The following is an 11,799-nucleotide window of genomic DNA, read 5'->3' as shown; positions in this document are numbered from 1 at the left end:
AAGTTCACTGAAGAGTACTCTCAAGGTAAACTCCCGGGAGTCAGGTGAAGAAAGCAGCATTAGGTCAAGGGAGAAGCCAGTCTGTGATTCCATGAAGACCCATGTAGCTGAGTTGGCACTGTATATATCTAGAAATAGATCCAAGATAGGGGGAATATTTACAGCCCACATCAAGCACTGAAAGCAAGCTCCCTTGGGGGAGGTAGCACTTTTCAGATAAAGGTCATGTCTATCTTGATCTCAGTTACCTTCTCAGCATCAGGATGGACATGTAATTTTAGTTCTAAGAGGCCCCACATTTTTCACTCTGCTCTTATTTTCAAGGTCAGATGTTACAAATAAATTATCAAAGTGTTTCAAAGATATAAGAAGAAATTCTGAGGACCCACATGATTAAATATATTTGGTTCACTAAGACATTGGATAAGTCAATTTCATCATGGACAAAGAAACAAGTAGAACAGAAACTGAAAATATGCTGGATTTATAAGATAGAGATCATGAAAGTCGCTCAGTCATGTCCAACTCTTTGTGACCCCATGGACCATAGAGTCCATGGAATTCTCCAGGCTAGAATACTGGAGTGGGCAGCCTTTCCCTTCTCCAGGGGATCTTCCCATGCCAGGGGTCAAACCCCCATCTCCTGCATTGCAGGCAGACTCTTTACCAGCTGAGCCACAGGGGAAGCCCATAATATAGAGATAAAAGAGGAGTTTTCAAAATGAAGGGCAATTCATGTGCAAATTAAATAGAACAATCAAGACAACAAGCAGCTGATGTTTTCAGAGTATTTTCATTATTTTTATTTCTCTTGTACATGAACTGCTCCTCCCCGCCCCCCCCCCCCTCAACACACACACACACACACACACACACGCTGCTGCTTACTTCCTACTTGTTTGATTTGGATATCATTATCAGAAGACTCATGGTCTGGTCTCTTGGGCCACTCCTTTCCAATATGCTTCATAAGTGCGATCTCTTCTGGTAATTCTTGGAGCAAACTTCTATTTTTTTGGAGCCTATGAATTGCCTGCCATTAACACTACCTAATCTTTTCCTTAGTAAAGGAAGTGGCTTGGAGTAGCAGTCTGCTGAAATCAAAATACTGTGCTTTCCTTTCTTTCGGGTACAATTATATTACAATTTTGATTAATGAAGTGTGTCTTAGAGTTTTTAAAAAGATATTTTCCTTTTCCTATATTGAAAGCGTCTCTTTCTCTTTTGTCCCTTCTGTGTACAATGTGGATATGAGACAGAGGGGCAGTGCCATCTTACAACCATCAAGGAGCAAGTGTGACTATGAAAGCCAATATATGGGTAGATTCAGAGTAGAAACACAGAGACAAGCCAGGTTCTTGAAGGTGGTGCTGCTGCTGCTGCTAAGTCCCTTCAGTCGTGTCCGACTCTGTGTGACCCTATAGATGGCAGCCCACCAGGCTCCCCTGCCCCTGGAATTCTCCAGGCAAGAACACTGGAGTGGGTTGCCATTTCGTTCTTCAATGCATGAAAGTGAAAAGTGAAAGTGAAGTCACCCAGTCACATCCGACTCTTCACGACCTCATGGACTGCAGGCTACCAGGCTCCTCTGTCCATGGGATTTTCCAGGCAAGAATACTGAAGTGGGTTGCCATTGCCTTCTCCAAGGTGGTGTTAAACCATTGCAAAATCCCTGGAGTAGTGGCCTCTAGATTTCTAACTACATAAGAGAAATAAGCCTTTTTAAAATGTTTTAATTTTACTGAAGTATAACATTTTTTTAAAATGTTGTATTAATTTTTGCTGTGTAACAAAGTGACTGAGTTATACATACATACATATATTAATGTATACACACATATATATTTCATATTCTTTTCCCTATGTTTATCACAAGATATTGGCTATTACAGTTTGACCTTGTTTATCCATCCTATAAATAATAGTTTGTATCTGTTAATCCTAGATTCCCAATCACTTCCACCCCCAGCCCCTACTCTTGGCAACCACAAATCTGTCTTCCATGTCTATGAGTCTGTTTCATAGATATGTTCATTTGTGTCATATTTTAAAATCCACATATAAGTGACACAGTATGTTTTTTTTTTCTCTTTTTGATTTATTTCACTTAATATGATAATCTCTAGGTCCATTTCTGTTATTGCAAAGGGTATTATTTCACTCTTTGTAATGACTGAGTAATGTTCCATTGTACAATGGAAGGTTGTATATATACCATTTATATATGTATATTTACACCAGTTATATATGTGCATATATATTACAAACACACACACACACATACACACACATCACATCTTTATCCATTAATCTGTTGAGTAACATTTAGGTTGGTTCCATGTCCTGGCTATTCTAAATAGTACCTCTATTAACATTGGGGTGCATGTGTCTGTTTGAATTCTTGTTTTCTCAGGGTATATGCCCAGTTGTGGGATTGCTGGGTCAGATGGTAGTTCTATTTTTAGTTTTTTAAGGAACTTCCATACTGTTTTTCATATTGGCTGTATCAATTTAACACTGCAAGAGGATTCCCTTTTCTCCACATCCTCCCTAGGATTTATTATTTGTAGATTTGGAAACCATTTTAAATGTTACTATTTTTTGGGTATTCTATTACATTGTATGTTGTTAACCACATTCTTAAATGGTAATGTTTTCTTAGTTACATTCTATTTTCATTCTGTATGTTTTCTCCAAATTATCTTTCATAAACCCCATATGCTAATAACTCATAAATCTCTAATTCCACCAGGGTCCCATCTTCTGAGATCCAGAATGATATAATCAAACCCTTACTGAGTATCTTTTCTTGCATTTACTTAAACATTTGAAAGTCAATAGCTTTATTCACAAACTCATTGTATTTTCCCCACATTTTTCCATTTCTCCTTATTATGCTCATAGGCACTGGCATTAGATCAATCATAAAAAATGAAATCTAGAAGTCAGCCAAGACTCTTCCTCTTACTTATCTTGTTCAAATCATCAAGTCTTATGCCACCTCCTAAACAGTTCTTAAAATTTAACTCCTTATGAACACTGAATTATCCAGACTCTCATCATTTCTCCTTTGTCCCTGTTAGTATTCTTTCATGACTGTATTTTCAGCCCTCCAAACCTTCCATCCTTTATTCATAATGGAATTAAAATGATCTAATATTGAAATCTGATTTCTAAGCCACCTTAAAACCCCTAATTGTTCTTTATAGCCTTCGCAACAATGCTCAAATTCTTTAGCTGGCATGTAAGGCCTTAAATGATCTGGCTTCTTTCCCGCCTGTCTTAATGCATTTCTGCCAAAGCTTTCTGCCAATTGTGTGTTTAACTCACAGTCATGCAAAATTACTTACAGTGGTCCATGGACAGACTGTTTTGTGCTTCCATACTTGGCCTATGTCAATTTTTTTCTGTGGAGGACTCTTCTCTTTGTCCATCTGATGGACCTAGTACTTTAGAATTCTAAAATTGATGCAATCTCCCAAAATGAATCATTTATAACTTTATTTCAAATTTGCAACAAGCATTAGTCTTTCACAGCTTTTAAGATTGAAAGCCTTTTTTAACATGCAATAAAACAGCAATCAGAACTTCTAGTTTCACTTTTACTCCTCCTCATGAAGGAATGACTTTCTTAGTTGTAAAATGAAAAGTATCAGTACATATTTTTTCACTTGGGTGGAGCTAATTTGTGTAAAAAATACATATCTGCATTATGCATTTGGTCTCTGATCTCCCTTTCCATCTCAGATTAGTGTGAGCAGTCACTCTGGCTATGTATGTTTGCTCTATGAAGAGCAAGATTTCCTGTGGCTATTTTTAAATTGATGAGTGTATCAAGAAGAGCCACTTAACTCATATGCGTCTCACTGTGTCTTCAAAAACTTAATAGGAGAAAAGAAAATACATGTTCATTTTTGTATGAACATGTTCTGAGAAAATATTTACTTCCAACATTTGGTATATTCATTACGTATGTATGTGTGCGGAGAAGGCGATGGCAGCCCACTCCAGTACTCTTGCCTGGAAAATCCCATGGATGGAGGAGTCTGGTAGGGTGCAGCCCATGAGGTCGCAAAGAGTCAGACACGACTGATCGACTTCACTTTCACTTTTCACTTTCATGCATTGGAGAAGGAAATAGCAACCCACTCCAGTGTTCTTGCCTGGAGAATCCCGGGAACGGGGGAGCCTGGTGGGCTGCCGTCAATGGGGTCACACAGAGTCGGACACGACTGAAGCGACTTAGCAGCAGCGGCAGCAGCAGCAGCATGTATGTGTGCTCTCTCATGGCTGATTCTTTGCGACCCCATGGACTGTAGCGCACCAGGCTCTTCTGTCCATGGAATTTTCCAGGCAAGAATACTGAAGTGGGTTGCCATTTCCTACTCCTAAGGGATAGTCCTGACTCAGGGATTGAACCTGTGTGTCTTGTGTCTCCTGCATTGGCAGGTGGGTTCTTAATGTCTAAGAAATAGTGAAAGTAGCTCAGTCATGTCCAACTCTTTGCAACCCCATGGACTATGCAGTCCGTGGAATTCTCCAGGTCAGAATACTGGAGTAGGTAGCCGTTCCATTCTCCATGGGATTTTCCCAACCCAGGGATTGAAGCCAAGACTCCCACATTGCAGATAGATTCTTTACCAGCTGAGCTGTGAGGGAAACCTGAGAAATAGAGACAGAACAAAATTGAGAGACCAAATAGCTCTTAGAGATAAACACATTGTTTAGAGGTACAGCAGGTAAATTTAAATGGATGGGTATGTTTGAATATACCATTTTCTTCTTTTTTTAACATGTTATATTACTAGTTTATTGTAAAAAGATACTTTAAAGGATAAAGCATAGACAGATGAAGTGATACAGAAGACACAGTCTGGAAAGGACCTGAACATGGAAGCTTCTGTCCCTGTAGAATGTGGAGTGTATGTGGAGTGTGCATGTGAATGTGTTCTTTTTATTATTTTTTATTATGGTAAAATACACTTAACATAAAATGTACCATCTTAACCATTTTAAAGTTTACAATTCAGTGATTTTAAATGCATTCACACTTTTGTGCAACCACCACCATCCATTCCATAATTATTTTTCTGAAACTCTATATCCATTAAACAATAACTTCCAAATACCCCTTCCCTGAGCCCTGATAACTACCATTGTACTTTCATTGTACTACGTAATATGACCCCCCTAAGTATCTCATAAATGAAATCAGTACTTTTTTTTTTTGTGACTTGCTTATTTCACATAACATAGTGTTCTCAAAGTTCATCATTGTTGTAAACTATTGCAAAATTAATTTTCTTCCTTTTAAGGCTGAATAATATTCTGTTGTATGTGTATATATATATGTATATATATATATGCCACATTTTTCTTTTCCATTTATCTGTCCATGGCCATTTGTGTCGCTTCTTTTATTTGAGCTGTTGTGAGCCACTACTATAAATAGGTGTACACATGTCACTTTAAGACATTACTTTCAATTCTCATGGGTATATATACCCAGAAGTGGAATTGCTGAACCATGCTCTTGCTCTATTTTCAATTTTTTCAGGAATCACCAAACTGTTTTCTAGAGTGACTGTACCACTTTACATCCCCATTAATTATGCTCAAGGGTATGAACCAATTCCTTCACATCTTTGCCAGGATATGTGTTCTGTTTCTTTATGATAGTAGTCATTTTAATGGATATAAAGTGGTATACTGTAGATTTGATTTGCATTTCTCTAATGAATAGTGATGTTAAGTATCATCTCATGTACTTTTCGGCTACTCACACATTCTCTTAGGAGAAATGTCTCTTTTCTCCATTTTTAATTGAATTGTTTGTATTTTGTTGTTGAGTTTTAAGTGTCCTTTATATATTCTGGATGTTAATCTCTTACATTACTTGCAAATATTTTGTCACATTCTGGATGTTGCCTTTTACTCTGGATAATTTTTATATATGGTTATAAGTAAGGATCCAGTTTCACTCTTCTGCATTAATATGCCAAAATTTCCCCATACTATTTGCTGAAAAAACTGTTCTTCCTTCATTGAATGGTCTTGCCACCCTTGCCAAGAGTAATTTGACAATTGGTCTACAGTTTTATTTTTGTTTATTTCCCTTGAAGTATCTTTCTCTAGCTTTGGTTTCAGGGTCAATGCTGGCTCCATAGAATCACTTAGGATGTGTTTCCTCCATTTCAATATTTTAGAAATATTTGAGATAGATTGGCATTAGTTTTTTAAATATGTTGTAGAATTCTCCAGTGAAGCCAGTGGATTTTTTGAGAAATTTTTGATTACTGATTCAGCCTTCTTACTACATATACATCTATTTAGATTTTCTTTTTCTTCATGATTTAATCTTGGTTCAGTTCAATCGCTCAGTTATGTCCAATTCTTTGCGACCCCATGAATCACAGCATGTCAGGCCTCCTTGTCCATCACCAACTCCCGGAGTTCACTCAACTCATGTCCAGTGAGTTGGTGATGCCATCCAGCCATCTCATCCTCTGTCGTCCACTTCTCACTCTGCCCCCAATCCCTCCCAGAATCAGGATCTTTTCCAGTGAGTCAACTCTTCCATGAGGTGGTCAAAGTATTGGAGTTTCAGCTTCAGCATCAGTCCTTCCAATGAAAACCCAGCACTGATCTCATTTAGGATGGACTGGTTGGATCTCCTTGCAGTCCAAGGGACTCTCAAGAGTCTTCTCCAACAACACAGTTCAAAAGCATCAATTCTTCGGTGCTCAACTTTCTTCACAGCCCAACTCTCACATCCATACATGACCACAGGAAAAACCATAGCCTTGACTAGACAGACTTTTGTTGGCAAAGTAATCTCTGCTTTTGAATATACTATCTAGGTTGGTCATAACTTTCCTTCCAAGGAGTAAGCGTCTTTTAATTTCATGGCTGCAATCACCATCTACAGTGATTTTGGAGCCCAAAAAAATAAAGTCTGACATTGTTTTCACTGTTTCCCCATCTATTTCCCATGAAGTGATGGGACCATATGCCATGATCTTCATTTTCTGAATGTTGAGCTTTAAACCAACTTTTCCCCTCTCCTCTTTCACTTTCATCAAGAGGCTTTTTAGTTCCCCTTCACTCTCTGCCATAAGGGTGGTGTCATCTGCATATCTGAGGTGATTGATATTTCTCCCAGCAATCTTGATTCCAGCTTGTGCTTCTTCCAGCCCAGCATTTCTCATGATGTACTCTGATTATAAGTTAAATAATCACGGTGGCAATGTACAGCCTTGACGAACTCCTTTTCCTATTTGGAACCAGTCTGTTGTTCCATGTCCAGTTCTAACTGTTGCTTCCTGACCTGCATACAGATTTCTCAAGAGGCAGGTCAGGTGGTCTGGTATTCCCATCTCTCTCAGAATTTTCCACAGTTTATGGTGATCCACACAGTCAAACGCTTTGGCATAGTCAATAAAGCAGAAATAGATGTTTTTTCTGGAATTCTCTTGCTTTTTCCATGATCCAGTGGATGTTGGCAATTTGATCTCTGGTTCCTCTGCCTTTTCTAAAACCAGCTTGAACATCTGGAAGTTCACAATTCACATATTGCTGAAGCCTGGCTTGGAGAATTTTGAGCATGACTTTACTAGCATGTGAGATGAGTGCAATTGTGTGGTAGTTTGAGCATTCTTTGGCATTGCCTTTCTTTGGGATTGGAATGAAAACTGACCTTTTCCAGTCTTGTGGCCACTGCTGAGTTTTCCAAATTTGCTGGCATATTGAGTGCAGCACTTTCACAGCATCATCTTTCAGGATTTGAAATAGCTCAACTGGAATTCCATCACCTCCACTAGCTTTGTTCGTAGTGATGCTTTCTAAGGCCCACTTGACTTCACATTCCAGGATGTCTGGCTCTAGATGAGTGATCACACTATTGTGATTATCTGGGTCGTGAAGCTCTTTTTTGTACAGTTCTTCTGTGTATTCTTGCCACCTCTTCTTAATATCTTCTGCTTCTGTTAGGTCCATACCATTTCTGTCCTTTATCGAGCCCATCTTTGCATGAAATGTTCTCTTGGTATCTCTCATTTTCTTGAAGAGGACTCTAGTCTTTCCCATTCTGTTGTTTTCCTCTATTTCTTTACATTGATCGCTGAGGAATGCTTTCTTATCTCTTCTTGCTATTCTTTGGAACTCTGCATTCAGATGCTTACATCTTTCCTTTTCTACTTTGCTTTTCACTTCTCTTCTTTTCACAGCTATTTGTAAGGACTCCCCAGGCAGCCATTTTGCTTTTTTTGCATTTCCTTTCCATGCGGATAGTCTTGATTCTTGTCTCCTGTACAATGTCATGAACCTCATTCCATAGTTCATCAGGCATTCTATCTATCAGATCTAGTCCCTTAAATCTCTTTCTCACTTCCACTGTATAAGATTGTGTTTTTCTAGGAATTTGTCTATTACATCTATGTTATCCAATTTGTAGGTATACATATGTTCATAATACTTTCTAATAATATCTTATTTCCCAAGAATTGGTAGTAATATTCTCATTTTCTTTTCTAATTTTAGTATTTTGCATTTTCTCTCTTATCTGTCTGAAGTTCTGTTGATTTTTTTTTTTTTTAAGAAACAATTTTTGGCTCAATGATTTGTAATTTTTTTCTATTATTTTCTTCCTTCTGCCACTTTTGGGTTTTGTTTGTTCTTGTTCTAATTCCTTATGTTGTAAAGTTTGATTATTCATTTTAGACCTTTCTTATTTTTTATTGTAAGAATTTACAGCTATAGATTCCCAGCTTATCATCTCTTTTACTCTGTGGCATAAGTCTTGGTATATCTTGTTCTCATTTTTATTTGTCTCCTTGATCCATATATTATTTTGAAGGGTGTCCTTTCATTTCTACAATGTTGTGAATTTTCCACTTTTCCCTTTGTTATTGATTTCAAACTTTGTTCCAATGTGATCAGAGAAAATACTTTGCATATTTATCTTCTTAAATCTATTGAGGTTAACATGTCAATATTTATATTTTAATTTTTAAATATTTCAAATATATTGAGGTCTATTGTGAAAATGTTCTATGCACACTTGAGAAGAATATGTATTTGCTGTGGTAGAGTGTTCTCTCTATGTCAGTTATATTTGGTGTATTTTGTTAAGTCCTCTGTTTTCTTTTTTATCTTCTGTCTGATTGTTCAATCCTTTATTGTGATTGAGATATTGATGGCTCCAACTTATTATAGCAGTGCCTATTTCTCTCTTCAAATCCATCAGTTTTGTTTCATATGTTATGATGATCTGTTATTAGGTTCATACATGTTTATAGTTGTTATATCTACCAAACTGACTTTTGATAGAAGGATTTAGTCTATTTATATAGTATTTATAGTAATTTCTTATTTCTGTCATCGTACAAGTTTTTTTTTTTTTTAATATACTTTATAGCATTTTCATGTCTTAGCCTCTACATTACTATCCTGAATATTTGTTTGGTTATTTTTTTTTAGTGAGATCTTTAAATTGATTTCTGATACCCTTTTGTATATAATTTTATATGTATTTTCTTTGTAGTTTCTATGGAGGTTACAATACTCTAATATAAATTATACCAGTTTAACTTCAGTAACACAAAAATATGGGTCCTTTACAGCTCTTTTGCTACATCCTTTGGTTATTGATATGACAAAATTACATCTTTATATATTATGTGGTCCCATATATAAACTAATATTTCTCTTAAATGCACCAGTTTCTTAAATTACACAGAAAACTAAGTTTGGAGTTATAAACCAATTGAAAATGGAATTATTTTCTTAATAAAGATTAAGTTTTATTATAAAGTATATAGAAGTACAACAGATTTCTGTGTATTAATTTATATCCTGCAACTTTACCAAATTCATTGATGTGCTCTAGTGGTTTCCTGGTATCATCTTTCAGATTTTCTAAGTATAGCATCATGTCATCTGCAGTGACAGTTTGATTCCTTCCTTTCCAATTTGAATTTCTTTTTTCTTCTCTGATTTCTGTAGCTAGGACTTCCAAAACTATGTTGAATAAAAGCAGTGAGAGTGGGCATCCTTGTCTTGTGCTCCTTACTCTGCCATCTTTTCAGAATACTCTTCTTGGTATACTTCTAACTTTGACATCCAAAGTTAGTAAGACATATTTAAAATTCGCTTGTGAGTATCTAAAACTTCAATGATAGAATCATTTGGTTTCTGTGGTTGTGTTTTTTAGCCATGTCTCTCATACTACAAGATATTTCTTTCATTAAATGATCATTTTCTTTTAAGATGAATAGACATATAGAAATTGCAGGCTGGACTGTCTATTCTTTTTGAGACTTTACTATTAACTCTTTGTAAATAGTGGTTGTAAAATTAGGAAACTTGATTGTGGCTTGACCTACATAAATATAGAAGGCTTTATTAACTACAAATAAACTAGCTTGAAATCCTATATCATTGATTGCATTTTCTTATTAGACACTGGTAGAAAGGGAACTAAATTATTACAAACCAATGTGCAAAACAAGTAACTGAAATGTGCCTGTAAATGGGATATCTCAGTTTGGGAATTTAGAATGTCATACAAGAAATGAATATGCATATATCAGAAGATAAAAAATCTCATTATTTTCAGAGTAGTGTTTTTTTAATGGACATATATGAGGTACTGGCATTTTAGGCAGGAAAGTGTCTCAATGTGAGGGATAATCCTATTTCTGATAATAAATTTGATATTCTACTCCAATCTCCCAAATATTCTCTCCGTCATTCTGACAATCAAAATTGTCTCCTGTATTTCCAGTCACCTCCCAAGGTTGAAGAACACTCTGAGTGTGTGCTCAGTTGCCTCAGTCATGTCTGACTACTTGAGATCCCACCAGTTATAGCCCACCTAGCTCCTCTGCCCTTGGGATTCTCCTGGCAAATAGTGGAGTGGATTACCATTTCCTCATCCAGGGGATCTTGCTGATCCAGGGATTGAACTTGCATCTCTTATATCTCCTAAAATAGCAGATAGATTATTTACCAATAGCACCACCTAGGAATCCCTGAGGAGCACTAATTTTAATTAAATAGAATGGCTGTTCAGTTCACTTCAGTTCAGTTGGTCACTTATGTCCAACTCTTCATGACCCCATGGACTGCAGCATGCCAGGCCTCCCTGTCCATCACCAACTCCCAAAGTTTGCTTAAATACAAGTCCATTGAGTTGGTGATGTCATCCAACCATCTCATCATCTGTCATCCCCTTTTCCTCCCACCTTCAATCATTCTCAGCATCAGGGTCTTTTCCAATGAGTCAGCTCTTATCAGGTGGCCAACGTATTGGAGCTTCAGCTTCAACATCAGTCCTTCCAATGAATATTCAGGACTGATTACCTTTAGGATGGAATGGTTGGATCTCTTTGCAGTCCAAGGTACTCTCAAGAGTCTTCTCCAACACCACAATTTAAAAGCATTAATTCTTCCATACTCAACGTTCTTTATAGTCCAACTCTCACATCCATACATGACTACTGGAAAAACCATAGCTTTGACTAGATGGACCTTTGTTGGCAAAGAAATAGCTCTGCTTTTTACTATGCTGTCTAGGTTGGTCATAACTTTTCTTCCAGGGAGCAAGTGTCTTTTAATTTCATGGCTGCAGTCACCATCTGCAGTCATTTTGGAGACCAAGAAAATAAAGTTTCACTGTTTGCATTGTTTCCCCATCTATTTACTATTTCTTAGTTTTCTGAATGTTGAGTTTTAAGCCAACTTTTTCATCACTTTCATCAAGAGGCTCTTTAGTTCTTCTTCACTTTCTGCCATAAGGGT

This window comes from Oryx dammah, unplaced genomic scaffold (genome assembly GCF_014754425.2).
Source record: "Oryx dammah isolate SB20612 unplaced genomic scaffold, SCBI_Odam_1.1 HiC_scaffold_29, whole genome shotgun sequence".
Classification (NCBI taxonomy): Eukaryota; Metazoa; Chordata; class Mammalia; order Artiodactyla; family Bovidae; genus Oryx; species Oryx dammah.
This window is presented reverse-complemented; position numbering follows the sequence as displayed.